Raw genomic sequence first — 18,527 nt, forward strand, 5'->3', positions numbered from 1 at the left:
TTAAGACCATTGAGTAAAACATTTTATTTCTAATCTTCAGGCAGTTATTTAGTATTAATAAATGGAGAAGAATGGTGTTCTGAACACCTATTTCACGATAACTTACATCAATGTTAAAACCACAAGGGCATCTCCACTTAGGTTTTTTTTCGTAGCTTGTATATCATATTATCCTTTATCCTTGGCAAATTACATATGCATGAGTCCCATCTAATGAAAAAGGGCATCTCACATCTTCTGCTGATGCAGCAACAATCAGCCACAGAGTTTCACACACCCACTAGGAATAAATGAGTATTCTGAGGTGATTTGAGAGTAGAAATACATTAATATTTGCTAGTCACAAATTCCAAATAGGGTTAATGAAAAAAAAGCACTTAGAGAAATTAATTATACCTATGCAAAAATCCATCCACTAAATCTTTTGAAACATTAGAGCATATCTGTTTTCTACGTATTTAACTTTGTGTTATTCAATATAAGTATTTTGATGTAATGTCTGAATAGAGTGACTAATGTCCTACTTTCTACTTGATCTCTGTAACATTTACTGACATTTGATGCTCCATTAAATACTTTTCTAGATCTGTCTTTCCAGTTACTTTCTTTTATGCACTGTCCGGTGTTGCTAAATTGTATATTTAAAATGAGGGTCTTTCCTCATTCATTACATTTCTAGGGTTTGCATCTAGGGTGTCTTTTGTGATATCGAGCAAAAGTTGAATTCCAGGTAAAGGTGTGGCCACTTTCCATTTCACACTTTGGCTCCTATGTGATAACTCGAATGTGGAGTAAGTTGTGACTTGCAGGGAGAGCTTGCACATCCTTTACATTTGTATGGTTACTCTCCAATAGGAATTCTTCGATGTCCAGTGAGGGCTGAGCACAACTTAAAGGCATTGACACATTCGTTTTACAGTTTTAAGGTTTCTCACCTGTATGAATTCTGTGATGTTTGGTAAGGTGTGAGTGCTGGTGAGAGGCCTTGCCACATTCTTTACATTGGTAAAGTTTCTCTCCAGTATGAATTCTGTAATGTCGAGTAAGGTTTGAGTGTTGGCTAAAGGTCTTTTCATTTGGCCAAGAGTGTTGGCCACATTCTTTTCATTTGTAAGTTTTCTGTCCAGTATGAATTCTGTGATGGCCAATAGGGATTGAGTGCCTGGTAAAGCCTTTGCTACATTCCTTACATTTGTAAGGCTTCTCTGCAGTATGAATTCTGAGATGTAGAGTAAGGGTTGAGTGCCTGGTAAAGGCCTTAACACAATCTTTATATTTGTAAGGTTTCTCTCCAGTGTGAATCCTGTGATGTCGAGTAAGGTTTGAGTGCTGTCTAAAGGCCTTACCACATTCTTTACATTGGTAAGATTTCTCTCCACTATGAATTCTGTGATATTGGGTAAGGTCTGAGTGCCCTTTAAAGGCCTTGCCACATTCCTTATATTGGTAACGTGTCTCTCCAGTATGGATACTGTGATGTCTAGGAAGGTAGGAGTGCCTGCTAAAGGCTTTGCCACAATGCTGACGTTTGTCAAATCTCTAATATGGATTTTCCCTTGTCTATTTAGTAATGAGCAGTCCTTAAACGTTTTACCAAATTCTTCACATTTGTATGATTTCTCTCCAGCATGCATTCGCTGATGTTGAGATAGTGCTGAGTGCCAATGAAAGACTATGTCACAGTCCTTGCAAGTGTACCTTTTCTCTCTGGGACCGATTGTCTTATGTATATTTAATCTTGGTGACTGACAAAACATTTGCCCAGGTTTATTACATGAGTATGCGTTTTTTCCCTCACAAATCGTCTGATGATCACCAACACTGGAGGACTGCTTCAGATCTTTCCCACATGCATTATATTTATAAGGATTTTCTCTCATATGCGTACTCTTCTGTATAATACGTTTAGATCTTTGAGACAAAACTTCCTCACCTTTATCACATTCAAAATGGTTGTCTGGCAAGTGAGTATGCAGACATTTGTTAACATTTGAGCCCTGGTTAAATTTTTTCTCAGATTCACTGCAAAGGGCAATTCTAGGCAATTCTATGTCCATTGAAAATACTCTCGTAGGTTTGTAGGGTTGACTTCTTTGTGATGTGCCCCTCAAATTGACACCCCTTAACACTGTGTTCTTCATTTTTAAATCTATGATTTCCAGAAACGGTTGACTGAAAGGTCAGTCCAATCCTATTTTCAAATTGATGCAAATACTTATTTTCCACCTGAATGAGGTAACTTTCCAGATTTTCCAAATTTGCTTTCGACAAATATTTATATGCGTTTTTGGTGACAGAAACACACTGCTTTGTAGAAGTAGCTAACTTAAAGAGGGAGGTTTTGCAAAATGCTTTATACCCTTCACCATGTGGGGAAGTGAGATTCTCCTTATGGGCAGTTGTCTCCATTTGGATATGTCCATCAAGGTATGTTTGATGCCCTTCACTCTCCCCATCGTTGTCCCAGTCTATCATTAAGTGTAAACTCTCATGGGTACTATGTTCACCCATTGACACTTTTTGAAGAGAAGGTTCTAAACATGGCTTTAGCCTGAAACTCTGGGTGCATTGTGAAGATACAGCTGAAATATACTAAATAACAGAAAAGTAAAATCATCCTACTTACTACTCTCAGATGAATATACTGAATATTTCTATTATACAACCTTAAAATCAATCAGAAAACGTCAGCCAAATGTTTGAGAAGGAATCATCAGGACTTCATTCCTCCATGGACACATAAACTTGCACACAACACACTGACCATATAGCCTAATCGATAATTCTGTAGTATTGTCAGGCTATAGTGCAAATCATTCTCCTATACCTCAAATAATCAGGAAAAGTACCACATGAGTCCCAAAATTACCACAGAAGGAAAGTTAAACATCAAACTGAAATCAACAAAATAGAGTACAGTAAAACTAAGACCATATCAACCATAGAAAGTGTTGGCTTCGGAAAAGATAAAAAAAAAAAAATTGATAGTCCTTTCAATCAAGAATGAAAGAGAAAAGACCAACTAAAGTCGGCAGTGAAGTGAAAGCAGACACATTATAACTGATACTGTTGAAATAAAACTAAGCATAAGAGGCAAAAATGGATAACTATATGCCCACAAACTGATACCAATAGATGAGAATGAATGCACAAAAAGGTATAACCACCTACACTCCATCATGAAAAAAATTAAAAAAAGTCACTACTGCCAACGACTAAGTCTACTGAAAAATTAAAAACAAACAAGCAAAAAAAAAAAAAAATAACTCTAAACAAGGAAAAGTGCTATGTCTGATAAATTCAGTGGATCATTCAAACAAGCATTTCATGAGAAAGTATTTTAAATCTCCTCGAGTATTTCCAAGGAGTGAAGGTAAGGGAAAATATGAAAATACTCTCTGTGGTACCAGCATTACCAGGTTACCAAATGAAAGGAATAACTACTATAGAGAAGGCTACAAACTCCTAAAAAAAGTTATCTCTGTTCACAGATGACACGATCTATAGAAAACCCTAAAGGATCCTTATTTTTATTTTTTATCATTTTGGTCATCGCTTGAGTTATTTCTGCTAAGTTTTCTACTGCTTTCAAGTTTTCTATTTTTTAATGCCATAAATACTTCAGTTAAGAAAAACATTGAAATTAACAACATTACACAAAAGGAACTAGAAAAGGAAGACTGTTAGCTGAAATTTAGTAGAGGAAGAAATTACAAAGCAAAATCTGAAATTATTTTATTTAGAAGGAAAAATCAGAAGAATATAGAGACCAGAATAAAAAATAACATAACATTCAAAGTAATGCCCAGTTTAATGAGAAAATAACAAAATTTTTAATGCTTCAACTACATATACAATTATATCCTAACAAATTAAATAACTTAGAAAAGAAATCCACTGGCGTGCCTGGGTGCCTCAGTCATTTAAGCGTCTGACTTTGTCTCAGGTCTTAATCTCAGGGAGAGTGAGTTGGAGCCCTGTGTCTGGCTCTGTGCTGACAGCTCAGAGCCTGGAGCCTGCTTCCAATTCTGTGTCTCCCTCTCTCTCTGCCCCTCCCAGGCTCATGCTCTGTCGGTCTGTCTCTCTCTCTCTCAGAAATAAACATTGGGGCACCTGGGTGGCTCAGTTGGTTGGACGTCTGACTTCAGCTCAGTTCATGATCTCACGGTTCATGAGTTCAAGCCCTGTGTCAGGCTGTGTGGTGACAGTTCAGAGCCTGGAGCCTGCTTCAGATTCTGTCTCCCTCTCTCTCTCTGTTCCTCCCCCACTCGCACTCTGTCTCTCTTTTTCTCAAAAATAAAGATTAAAAGATTTAAAAAAAGGAATAAACATTAAAAATATTTCCACTTAATTGCTAAAAATGCACAAGTTACTAAGATTGAAATATTACCCTTACACCCAAGAATTCAGAAAACTTCTTATACCCAAAGAAGAACGAAGTTGAATTCAAAATCATAAAACTCTCACCACAGAAAAGCCCAAGATCACATGCATTCATTGGTCAATTCTAACTAACATTTAAAAAATAATAAAGATAATCTTTTCAAAATCCTACAAAAGGTGGAAGAGCAGGAAAACATTCAAAACTATCCTGTGAGGCCAGCACTACTCTGACACCAAGCAGGATAAACACAATAGAAGAACAAAAATGTCTGGTTTGTCTGATACAAGTATTGCCACTCTCACTTACTTTTGACATCTAGTTGTATGGTATGTGTTTCTTCATTTCCTCATTGTCATCTGGCAGGTGTCTTTATGTCTATGAGTCCTTAGAGGTGCATACAGTTTTTTGGTTTTTTGTTTTTGTCTATTTTCATACTCCTGGATCTGGAGGTCTGTTTCCTTCCAGGATTATGGAAGATTTCTGCTAATATTTCTTGAAATAACGGTTCTTCCCTCTTTTCTCTCCCTTTTGCTTCTGAGACTCCTATCATGCAAATATTATTACATTCGATGGAGTCTCTGAGTTCCCCAAGTCAATACTGTTGCCTGATTCTTTTCCTGTCTTTTGCTTAGATTCATTATTTTTCTTTATTATTTTTCTTCTAGGTGACAAAGTCATTCCTCTGGTACTTCCAGCCTGTTCTTCACTGCTAAGTCTGTTTCCAATCTTTTATTTTCTTTATGTAAAACAAAAAACAAAAAACAATTTATTTTCTTAGAGAGATACAGAGAGTGAAAGCAGAAGAGAGGCAGAGAGAGAGGGACAGAAAATCCCTATCAGGCTCCATGCAGTCACTGCAGAGAACAAGTTGGCACTCTATCTCCCAAACCTGACTTCATGACCTAAGCCAAAATCCAGAGTTGGATGCTTAATCGACTGACCCACCCAGGTGTCCCTCGATCCCCTTCATTGCTTTGTTCATCTCTGTTTGATTCTTTTTTAACTTTGTCAGCTCTCTGGTAAGGTTCTCACTATTCTTTTCTCAACCCAGAGAGTATCCTTATGAATGTTGCCTTCAATTCTCCATCAAGCATGTTACTTATAACCATTTCACTTAAATCTCTCTTCAGGGCCATATCTTGTTGTTTGACTTTGGGTAAGTTCTTTCATCTTGGCATTTTGTCTAAGACTCTGCCTTCCTCTTTATGTTACAAAAGACAGTTATGTCTCCTGTAGATCATTTAGGCCAGTGGCCTGCAGATGTTCTCCTTGACTGTTATGCAGTGTAGGGTCCCTAGTCTGAACATGGTAAGTGATAGCTAGATGTGCTGTGAACTGAGACCTGACATCAACTCCACTAGAACTGAGGCCCTGCAGAACTGTCTGGTCAGCAAATGTGGTGTGGGCAGCAGCTTGTGCAGGTCTCTTGGGGCAGGGGCAGACCTTGCAGGGAATGAGGCAAGCTTGACAGAGAAGGACAGTCCCAAAAGAGCATAGGGAGGTGGGAGCTTGGAGTAAGCAAGGCGACATCCAGGGTCTCTACTGAGCTACTTCCCACAGGTGGCTCTGTGTTTATGCTGAGGGACAGGGGAGAGAAGGGGCTCCAGCTAGGTCTTTAGTTCCTCTACAGGCATCTCAGTGAGCATTGCCTGTCAGGGCACTGCTTCTAATGTAGTGAATAATCTCCCACCTTATGTGCTCCAGGCATTCTTAAGATGGCTTTGCCACATTGACTGACCCCAGGTTGTTTGCCTGTCTTGTGTCAAGAAGGAGCACACTACATTCTTGACACTATCCTGGCCAAGTCTGATGATCTTTAAAACTCCAGGCTTTATGACAGCCTAGCTGCCAGAACTCATGAAATTCAGTCCTTCTCATTTTCCCAGCCAGTGGCTTTGGGGAAACTTTCACCATATGCTTTCTCATGTGTGCTCCTGTCTCATGTGACCTTCTCCTTGACCACTGCTCCCTGTCTTCTGCAGCAGTGCAATCCTTCTCTCCTTAAACCATGTCTCTAAACTTTCTACCATTTTCAGTGTGGCCTCTTCTCACCCTTAAATTGGGGATTTTGTTCTGTCAGTGTTCAGGCTCATTTCTGGGATTTTTGAATGATTTGTCAGTTACATAGTCGTATTCATGAGATATGAGGAGCCTAAGGTCCTGCTACTCCACTGCCATTTTTCTCCTCTCTGAAGAATGCCTATTATAAAACTCACACACAGTTCACAAATTTGGAGAATACAAACACAAAACATAAAAATTAGTTGTGTTTCTCTACAAAAAAAAAAAATGCTTACAATTCAACATAATGATAGAAGTCAAAACTAGTTTGATTAACACTATAAGATATTGTGCAGGAATTGAAGGAAGAAACAAATGGAGGCTCGTGGACTGGAATACTTATTATAATTGAGTTGCCAATAGTACTCAAAGTGCTCTACTCATTTAATGCACTATCAAAATCCCAATGTCATTTTTGGCAGATATATCAAAATCCATCCACACATTCACATGGATGACACAGGGTAACATATACCCTGAATAATCCCAGAAGGGCACCTTGGTGGCAAACACTTCCTAATTTAAGCATACTACAAAGCCATAATTATAAAAATAACATCCTACAGATATAAAGACAGGCATAGAATAATGGACAAGTGATGCTGAGCTAGATGTGTACTTCACCAATGTTAATGTGTAGGACAATGAACTGAAGATCTCATTAAATTCATATTCTGACTTGGATTTCAGGCTGAGGTCTGAGTTTCCACATTTCTCTCAAGTTGCAAGTGATGCTAATACATTTATTTCAAAGACATGCTTTTAAATTCTAAAACAAAACAAAACAAAAGAAACAAACAATAAAAAAACAAACAAAAGAAAGAAAAGAAAACAGAGAAATCATGATGACTTTGAACTTAAAGATTGCTGGGGAAATTACAGGTTGTAACCTCAGCAACAGTAACAACAAGTGTTCTTGAACATTTACTACACACTACAAACCATTCTAACACTTTTTCATCAATTCCCCCATGAATCCATGGTGACTAATGAGAACATTAGATGTGATTTTCATCTTTCCCAAGAATGTCTTGGAAAAACTGTAGTCATAGTGGAGCTTGAGTTTTAGCTCAGATTGTCTGACTTTGCATTTGTCTAATGGAACACACTGACCACTATACAGATGAAACCCTGAAAGAAGGTTCAGAGCAGGTCTCAAAGTGAAAAAGGTAATAGAAACACGACCAAATCACACAACTCATCAACTAAAAGAGGGGAGTAAGGAAACACAAAATAAGAAAATTACAAATCTAATAAAAAAACAAATGAGATAGAATTAAACTGTTTTGGTCATTGAAACCAAGAAATGTTTTCAGGGGCTTAAAACGTACAGATCTATTTGTGGTGGAAGCTTTTTGTGTTCCCCAAACACGCCACAGAGAACACTCACATTGATATAACTGACATAGCTATTGTTTGTGAATTCCCTAGGGTTTTCAAAGTTCTCGCCCCATTGATCTTTTCTGCTGAATTATATTTTACATATTTAAGACAGTTGTGTATATATGATGCATTTTTTTTTCTAGAGCAACAGAGAACTGATAAGGAACAATATATCTGTGACATGAGTATAGAATCAAACGGAAACTTTCAGCAGCAAGGCCTGATTTACAATTTCCACTTCAAACACTAGTATCTCCATCAAACATAAGAGAGAGGCTTCATTTTCTTTTCTTTTCTTTTTTTTTTAATGTTTCCAACGTTTATTTATTTTTGGGACAGAGAGAGACAGAGCATGAACGGGGGAGGGGCAGAGAGAGAGGGAGACACAGAATCGGAAACAGTCTCCAGGCTCTGAGCCATCAGCCCAGAGCCCGACGCGGGGCTCGAACTCACGGACCGCGAGATCGTGACCTGGCTGAAGTCGGACGCTTAACCGACTGCGCCACCCAGGCGCCCCAAGAGAGAGCCTTCATTTTCTAAAGAGACTAAAAACAATATGACACATAGAAGCAAATTTCCAGATTAAATGGGGTGATTTATGCACATCTTTCAGTAAATCCTCCCAAGGAATTTAATGTTGTACGGGAAGAAATATTAACCTATCATGGAGGGAACTTGCAGATAGCACAGAGAAAATGAAGTGCAAGGACCCGTGATGATTCACAAAGGTGTCAGGTGGCTAGCATTCTTGAAAGGACATATTATAACTGCTGGGAAATACATGTCCAGAGCCACAAGTAAGTAAATCACAATCTAAAAGTAAACATGAAAACATGTTGACAGGAGCCCTAGTCCTCCTGCTGACTGATGTCCTAACTTTTTTTCTTTCAAGGATGATCTTGTATTCCTTCCTGAGAGTGCCCAGAGCAAGGTACTTGTCCATACAAACATTATTCATCCAGTAAGGTAGAAGAGGGACAGGCAGAGTCCCCTACCCCATTTATCTCTAGGAAAGAATGATAAAAATGTGAATCCTTTTGAGGTGGTAGAAAAAGAGAGGGAAGAGGCACACCTCAAGTGGGAACTAACAGGTTGAATCAAGTGTCCACAAAATCCAGCTTGAGTTCAGTCAGAGGCACTAAGTGTATTTACAAAATGAAACAAAACCACACAATACTTCTATAATCGGAAGCACACTGACCCTCCTAGGCTGTAGAATGTATGTCACAGGCCTGCATCACAGGAAATGAACAGTTTCAAAGGATGCTTAAACATGGGGAAGAGGACAAAATAGGTGAGCCTAAGGCCCTTCTCTCTCCTCTTTTCATTCAAGCTGCCTCCATCCTTGCATGGAGAACTTGGTCAACCACTTTTATTTCTCCTCCTTCTAGTCACCATGCCAAACATATTCTTGGAAATAGTTGCCTCTTTTACCTAGCAGTGCAGGTACAACTGGTTCTGATTGTAAAGTTGCATTTCTTAGCTTGGTGCCCATCGGTTCCATAGCCTTTAAAAATATCAAGTTTTCCCTGTCCTTTCAGTAACTCCCACAGCTTCATGCTACAGGATGTCTTGTGTTTTCAACTCAGGTTCCTTCCCAAAATCTGACTTTGACTAAAATGAGCATAGACATGCAGTTTAGTTGCTCTTTGGCATTTTCCCAAAAGGACCCACTTATACAGAAAAGCCTTCAGAAGACATGTACCCATTATTACAGGCACTTTAGGGGAGGAGAGATGAGACAGAGCACATGTCAGGGCAAGCGGTTTGAGAAGCTCTCACAGAAATGACTGTTCTTCATGTATCTCCTGGACTGCTCAGCCAGTGAGGACTCCAGACTCCTCTAGATGGTCCTATTCACCCTTCCACTCAGCTGCGCACACTCTCCTCTCTCCCATGTCCTACCTTTCCTCCAGCAATTTACCTTTATCTCCATTTTGATAAAGATAAATTTGCCTTCCTAAGTCTCCATCTTACTATGAACACCTAGGATGAACATGATTTGGAGAGTAGGTCAGCTTTTGTTACAGGCAACTTCTTAACAAAACAGTTTAACCTATACATGTACATGTGGATTGGTATCTACTTTTTCTCTCTTTTCTCTTCAAGTATACTTGACTCACAATGTTACATCAGTTCGATGTACAGCTTTGTCATTTGACAACTCTACGTGGTTAATTATGCTCACCACAAGTGAGCTACCATCTGTCATCATACACTGCTGTTATAATACCACTGAATGTATTCCCTGTGTTGTATCTTTTATCACCATGACTTATTAATTCCCTAACTGGAAACCTGTCCTTCACTGTCCCATTAACCCATTTTGCCCACTCTCCCTCCCTGTTCCACCGTGGTAACCAGATGTTTCTGCTTTTGTTGTTCTTTCTTGCTTTTGTAACAATGTAGATAGACTTAGAATGTATTATGCTATGTGACATAAGTCAAAGAATGATAGTATGTGATATCACATAAATGTACTAATAAATAACAAAACAAATGCACAAACAAGAGGAGAAGCCAACCCATGAATATCTACTTTATTTTGATAAAGTCCATGGATACTCTCAAGACCTATAAAAATTGCATGATTCTGCACATCCCATTATGTAACAAGTTGGCGTGTAACATTTTTCCAATCTTGGCTGAAGATAGGAGACTCCTAGATCAATATCCAATGATCTTATGGTTCATGACACAGCAAGTACCAAAACTTCTTGATCACTCTAATATCACTTGTCAGTCCCCATCCCCAACTCCTACAGGTAGATGCTGCACATACAGTGAATTTGTGAGACCCTGGACATAGGAAACCCCAGTATGTTCAAGGAATATCTAGCATATCTGCTCAAACCTTTGCCGACAAAGGAGACACGTGTTTTTGTGTCCAAGAAACCAATCTGTCCTGTATCTAAAAGCAAGATACTGTCACTATATTCCAAAGCTTTTTTTATACACAAATCTAAGTGGAATGGCATAGAATAAGAACTTTCAATGCTTGTATCCATGACATGTGAAAAAACTTAAACCCATAGAGAATCATCTAACAATATTTTCAGTCAATTTGACCCTGGTTTGGCTCCTGCCTAATTTTCCCTTGTGTCCACCACCTCGTCAAAACCTCGAATCAGACACAGAAAACGGAATAAAATCAATTCATGTCAAGAAGTATTTCTAAGGCTATGATTGGCATGATTCAATACAGAAAAATCAGGTGACCTGTAGCATTCACTTCTGCAATGTCCCTGGGGGGTCTTACACTCAACTGGGTAAAGAAATCCTAATACCCATGATGGTCTACCTTTGAACTTTCTAAGGGAGATGGGTGAAGACACACCTAAACTGTGCAAAAGCGTAGGATATACATGTATCGGAGAGGATTATGTACTCCCTACCCAGGCAAAGCAGGTCCTGGATACCATGAAATCACAGCTCATTGTAATGAAAGAGCTGCTAACTGAGAAATGGGTAGGAATTAGCAGGTGTTCCAAACCATCAACAAGGCATATTTAAAAGGGCAACCCAGAGATAATAGATGGAGGAGAGTATATAAAATGAAACAGAGGGGTGATCACAAGGACAAAAATACTTCCGATGGCTCTGAACTTAAGTGAAGGTATGGAGGAAACATTGATCTTATGAATGGATGTGACACACTGCTTGGGCCTGTACTTGATGAAAATCACAGAAATTCTGGTCCAGATCATAAGCTGACACAGTGATCTCAAGAAATAGTAACAATGCTGTGTAAAGCAAATGTATGATTTCGTTTGGATATCCACAACAGTACCCAAAATATGTGTGCCTTCATGACGTTTTGCTGCTCATTTAGCATTGACATACAGAGGAAAATTTAAAAATGTATCTAGAAGCTTTTAGTTTAAGCTCCTTCCATACAGGGTCCATGGGGCTAATATGAATGGTCTGGAAGCCACCAAAGATGCACATTGTACCACAATGGATATATCCCTGACCATTCTACAAAGAACCCAAAATTTGTGTATCTAAAGTCGTGGCAGAAATCTTTTTACCTAAAAGCTATCACTGTGATTGAGACTCCTTTAGAGACAATGACCAGTTAGTTGGCTATACCCATGTGTTTGGCAAAAAAAAAAAAAAAAAAAAAAAAAAAAAAAAAAAAAATCTGTAGAACTTAACCTACACTCAGTAAAGAGAGAGATAATGGGAAACAGCTATCAGCTTGCCAATATTCTACATGTGCTGCAGTCTGTAACATGAAATTATTGCTATTGCCAAGACCCTGCAGGCCTTTTTGCTATAGAAATAGAGGAATAAGCATTCATCTGAGCAAAGAGGCACCTTGAAGGTTTTTGATATCAAAACTGACATTGAGGGTGTAGTCTTGTGAGATTTCTCAACATCACTAGAGGCAGAAAAAGAGAACTGACTTAAGTCTGTTCCAAGATAACAATGAGGTTAATCCATGTGAAGAAATGACTTGTTCAAGCAAATGAAAAGAAAGCATGCTAAAACATTTTCAGAATACACTGCAATTTGTTAGCCATGTTGGGAGAAAGATAAAGAATAGAAATCTCTGTACAAAAACCACACTAGGCAGATTTTTAAAATACATTTCTGATTGGAATTGTAAAGATAATAATATGTTTTGAAAAAGAAAAAGTTTTGTGCCTGTGGTCTCAATATAAGAGAAGATTTTTTTTTTTTAATTTTTTTTTTCAACGTTTATTTATTTTTGGGACAGAGAGAGACAGAGCATGAACGGGGGAGGGGCAGAGAGAGAGGGAGACACAGAATCGGAAGCAGGCTCCAGGCTCTGAGCCATCAGCCCAGAGCCCGACGCGGGGCTCGAACTCACGGACCGCGAGATCGTGACCTGGCTGAAGTCGGACGCTTAACCGACTGCGCCACCCAGGCGCCCCAGCCATGACTAGATTTTAAAAGCATGCTTCAAAAAAAGTATGTTTTAATTTCTATCTAAAGAAATATGTTACTGGGTACACAATGCCCACAGAAATAGAAAGAAATGTACAACTTCTGAATATGAAGATGGAAAAACACAAGAAACAAATAAAAAATAGGTAAAGGCATAAGGAAAAAACAAACATGGTAAATCCAAACCCCAATAACTTCATTAGAATATTAAACATAAAGAAAAATTATGTTCCTGGTAACACAAAACTTTGCTTGAATGTAGTACTTTGGAATTTTTCTAGAACTCTACCTAAAAGAGGGTGACAAAACTGGAAAAACAAAAAACAAACAAACACCATGTAGTCATAACCAACCAAGCAAACAGCATGGCAATACATCATATAGAATAATCCTTAACAGGAAGGACTTAATGTTATTTTTTTCAATATCAAGTTACATTATTTGAAAATTCTACTCCACGGATAACAATTTTAGTGTGTGTGAATATTTATGCACACACATATATTTGTATATAAGTACCCAAATATAAATACATGTATATAAGGACTTTCTTTTTTAGCTCGTGAGACATAAAAACATTCATCATGGAGGACTGACAGATTGGTATCATAAAGATGATGACAGAGGTAGTTCCCACTTGGTACTTCAGAGTAAGCTCAACTGGCAACTATTCACATTAGACATCACTGGGCAAATCTCAATACCCCAAAATAACAAGTACTGAAAATGAATTCTTCTCCTTCCATTGAACCAATGTGAAATGTGAGTAGATCATGCCACCCTACTTTATTTTATTGGGTTCTACAACTGATAGAAATCCTCTTCCCACGCAGGTCCAAATGGGTGTAAGGACAGCCTAGGCCATGAAACAACATCGGGACATCTAGCCTAAAAACTGGGTAGGCTGTTTAGAACAGAAATATGCTCAGGGCCCATGACTGGTGACCATCTTCCCAAGGAATGAGTGTTGTGCACACAGTTCAGAGCAGAGGACTAGACTTATCATAGGGCTGTGTGGATGTGAGGGAGGTCTCTGCCAGCTGTGGAAGGTCACCCATCAATACTGGACCAGACCTATGTTGGGCTTATATTCCTCTGATGCCAGTGCTTTGAGGAACTTCCCATACACCCTGCTCATTCTATCAGTGTCCAACAGCCTTCTTCACCTTCAACCCCAACTCTGTCATGTGACGCCTTCAAGCAATGCCCACAATATTCCCCTCCCCATCAACCTCCACAAAACTGGTCCTGGGAAAGTACAGATATCTATGGCATCCAACAGCATCTGGTCCACAGTATCACTAGGGAATTTAATAAATCATGAGAAAAGGATCTGACTTCCCTCGATCCCAGAAAACTACCAGATTGGTTCCCAAGGCCCCATCTCTGTCACATTTGTTTATCACAAGAAGTTTTCAAAGACCTTGCAGTGACCAAAGGGAGCTTCTTGTCAGAGCTTTCATTGCATTTCAGGAGTGTCCCATATTTGCTTTCAGGAAGACCTATCTTCCTCACAAAGTATACTATCCTCATGTTTTATCTGTCCTCATAATTCTCTCCATACCAAGTGCCTGAAGTAATCCTGTGTACAATTGATGGTGTTTTCCTGTTCCTTCCATTGAAGTGGTGTCAACAATGTATTGCAATATTAGAGATGGCTCCGTTGATTCAATTAGCAACCATTTTCCATTATATTAAAAAATTCTAGGGGCACCTGGGTGGCTCAGTCAGTTTAGCATCTGATTTTAGCTCAGGTCATGATCTCACGGTTTATGAGCTTGAGCCCTGTGCATCAGGCTCTGTGCTGACAGTGCAGATCCTGCTTGAGGTTCTCCCTCTTTCACTCTCTCTGTCCCTTCCCCATTCTCTCTCTCTGATAATTAAATATACTTTTTAAAAATTCAAAAATTCTAAGCTACTAAGAACCAAGAAGGTCTAGCATGGCTTTTGTGGGAGGGGGCAGTCTCCCTAACACAGGAAAGAACAGCTGTGATGGCTACATCATTGAAATGGAGATGAGGAGACAGAAAAAACTGGAGAGGATTTGGAAAGAAGACAAGTAAAATTTACTCTATTATAATACAGAGTCACTCATGCAGCCTAGGACAGATGTCCTTCCCCACAAGAAGAATTCATGCCAATGCTTCAGCCTAGATGTTTATCTCTTATCTTGAGCTGCACCATCACTCTTAATAGACTGTTTTCTTCCTACATTTAGAACATCTACTAAGCTCTCAGCACTGTCCATGTTTGTTTCCTTCAAATAAAGGTGAACACAACCCATTACTCATGAATCTCCAAGTTTTCACCTCATCAAGTTTTTTCACTAAAGTGAATATCTTGGGTGAGGTGACTCCCAAGAAGGGAAAGGAATAGTAACTAAAGAAATCTTACTCTGTGTTCTTCTCCAATTTACTAGGAAGGGAACGTATCAAATAAATTACATGGGTTACTTCCATATTCAAATTAACATTTGAACACCATGTCATTTCATACAAGAGAATCTTAAAATCCCTGCACCACTCATAGAAGCAACAGTTCATGAACATTGGAACGTGGAAATAGAATAGATTCTACAAGAATATTAACCAGGTAGACAAGACAGGATTTGCACAGGGAGATTCTCAAACCAAGATACTCAGAGATTTAGGAGACATAAATTCAACACAAACAATGTAGAGAAGTACTCCTGTTTTTATAAATCCATAACATTTTTGGTTGTCAGGAAATTATCAGTTTTGAGATTTGAAATATCCTCATTTCAACAAATATTCCCATTCCTTCTGAAGATCTTGGTTTGCGTACAAATGCATTCTTCTTCCTTATTAGTACTGTTATTCCAAAATCCATCTTTAGCTTAACATAATATATTGCATTCTGTGCATTTCAAAACTGTGAAAATCTGGGTTCCATATGCTCACAAAAACTACACTAAAAAAAAAACAACAACAACCAAAACAGAACAAAACACATAGGTTAAGACTTCAAATAGTGACCAAGAATCTGTATAGAGGTCTTAGATTTGTAGTGAATTTGTTTAATTAGTTGTTAAGTAGAATGGCTGAGCATTATTTTGTGAGCCAAAGATCAATAAACAAAAAAGAAATAATTGACTACTCATAGAGCATGGAGGATGTATACAGTATGTCATGAGGGGCAACATGGAGTGGTCAAGGTTGAGTACAAGCAGAGAGAATGGCAGGAAATGGGGCAGAAGCCTTTTTTGGGGTGCATGGTTGGAGGGCTGTGGAGCTCCTGGGCTAAGTCTAGAGTGTACAGTTGACCTCAAAATGAGTGGAGAATGACAGATGCTCTCTGCGGGGGTCTTCTCTAAGGGATGTGCAAGGTAAATATACTCAGAGTGGGCACTCTTATACAAATGCTATTGGGGAATTCCTATCAGGAACTTCTATTTGCTTGTGACTGTGGGGCTGCTATCTAGTGAGTTTGCTATGGGTGGAGCTAGAGTCAGTTCAAACCCCCTGCAGTCAGCCTGGTTATATAAAATGGATTCCAAGGCAGTAGTATCATGCAATTGTCCATCCTCACTCTCAATAATACTTCCATATCGTCCTTATTAAAAGCTTCTAATGCCCCATCACTTACAAAAAGGAAGATATAGTATGTAAACTTTGGGAAAATTAAGTTCAAATAATTTGAGGTTTAAGGCCACTGGGAAAATAGATTATTAGTGATATCACCCCACTGCTTAAACAGCACAAGTGACCCTCGGAGTTTAGATTGTAGCCTGACACAGGGCTCAATTTTATGACCCTGAATTCATCACCTGTGCCAAAAATCAAGACTCAGATCCTCAAAAGAGTGAGTCACTCAGGAACCCTGGAGGTAGAGATGTTGAAAAATTAGTTTCAATTCAAAAAAAACGATTCTCTCATGTAAGGAGAATATAAAGTCACCAATAATAAATGATGAAATTTTCTATCATGACAACTCACCAAGACATTAGTTATCTATTATTATGACAATTCACCTAGAGATGATAAAACATTCACTGACTACTAACTATGGAAAGACATAAACAAGATGAGTCCCAAGTATTTATGGGTCATATTTTTACAGAAATACATATATAATTTTACTGGTAAAGGGCATGGTTGATTCAGAGTTGACTTAAACTCACATGGTCTTAAAATGTAGTAGATGAACATTGTCATCCTGTAACGAAAAATGAACACAGGCAAATGAAAATACAACTAACTAATGTATGGAAAGTCCCATATAAAAGAAAGCAATTATAGAATGCAAAACCAGAATAAGACAAAATTTAAACCCTAACAGTGTACATCAAAGAAATAGATTAATCCTTTCAAAGGAAAACTATATAACTATAATTTTAAACTGTGTCTATTGACCAATGAAAAAGGAGCATTTGAATTATCGGCATGTCATTGACAGTAAAACAGGAAAGTATTCATTAAAATCATCCATAAAAGTGGGAATGCAAGCTGGTGCAGCCACTCTGGAAAATAGTATGGAGGTTCCTCAAAAAACCAAAAAAAACACTACCCTATGACGTACTAATTACACTACTAGGCATTTATCCAAAGGGTACAGGTGTGCTGTTTGGAAGGGACACAAGCACCCCCATGTTTATAGCAGCACTATCAATAATACCCCAAGTGTGGAAAGAGCCCAAATGTCCATCTATAGATGAATGGATAAAGAAGATGTGGTGTATATATACAATGGAGTATTATTTGGTAATCAAAAAGAATGAAATCTTGCCATTTGCAGCTACATGGATGGAACTGGAGGGTATTATGCTAAGTGAAATTAGTCAGAGAAAGACAAAAGTCCTATGACTTCACTCATAGGAGGACTTTAAGAGAAAACTGATGAACATAGAGAAGGGAAACAAAAATAATATAAAAACAGGGAGGGGGACAAAATATAAGAGACTCACAAATATGGAGAAGAGAGGGTTGCCAGAGGGTTTGTGTGTGTTTGGGGGGGATGGGCTAAATAGATAAGGGGCACTAAGGAATCTACTCCTGAAATCATTGTTGCACTATATGGTAACTAATTTGGATGTAAATTTAAAGAAAATTAATAATAAAATTTTAAAAATGTAAAAAAAAATTAACCATACAAGGCTTTAATGAAAAATTTTACAATAAGCACTTAAAAGATATTAAAAATATATTATTTTCTTAATATATTCCTCCTCTTACACAGAGTGTAAGGGTATAATCCATTCTTTAGAACCAAGCTAACAAAAAGCTTTCCTTTCTGAATAAACAGTGCCAAAGTAAAATATACTGACAATCACTTTATAAACAAATAAATACTTGGGATGAAATTCAGATATGTTCTGAGGAAAGTAGAATAATCTCATGATTAATTTTTTTCCTGAAGTAAAATTACATATATGAACAATCCCTTATTATATATATGGAATTTTACTAATTATCTACATTACTTCCTTTTTTAAAAAATGTTTATTTATTATTGAGAGCAAGAGAGCACATGGGCAGAGGAAGGACAAAGAGAGGGGACAGATGATCTAAAGCATGGTTCCACCTGACAGCAGAGAGCACTATACTAGGCTCAGATTCACCAAGTGTGAAGTCATGAACTGAGCCAGTCCAATGCTCAATTGACTGAGCCACTCAGGTGCCCCTATACCTCATTTCTTATAGGGCACATGAACATGTCATATAGAAGTTTTGATTCAAAGCAGAGATGCATCTCCTATACCATTAATAGAGAGTGGAACACATATGAAAAAGTCACAGAAACTTCCTACAAGACAAAATTACAAAAT

The 18,527-nt window shown here is 38.2% G+C and overlaps 1 protein-coding gene across 2 annotated transcripts in view; it reads left to right on the forward strand.

Annotated features, from left to right (window-relative positions):
• Nucleotides 1–18,527, forward strand: part of LOC123578633 (zinc finger protein 345-like) — a 223,946-nt gene that overhangs the window by 93,721 nt on the left and 111,698 nt on the right. The window lies entirely within an intron of this gene.

The sequence above is a fragment of the Leopardus geoffroyi genome, chromosome E2, assembly GCF_018350155.1.
Source record: "Leopardus geoffroyi isolate Oge1 chromosome E2, O.geoffroyi_Oge1_pat1.0, whole genome shotgun sequence".
In the NCBI taxonomy this organism is placed as follows: Eukaryota; Metazoa; Chordata; class Mammalia; order Carnivora; family Felidae; genus Leopardus; species Leopardus geoffroyi.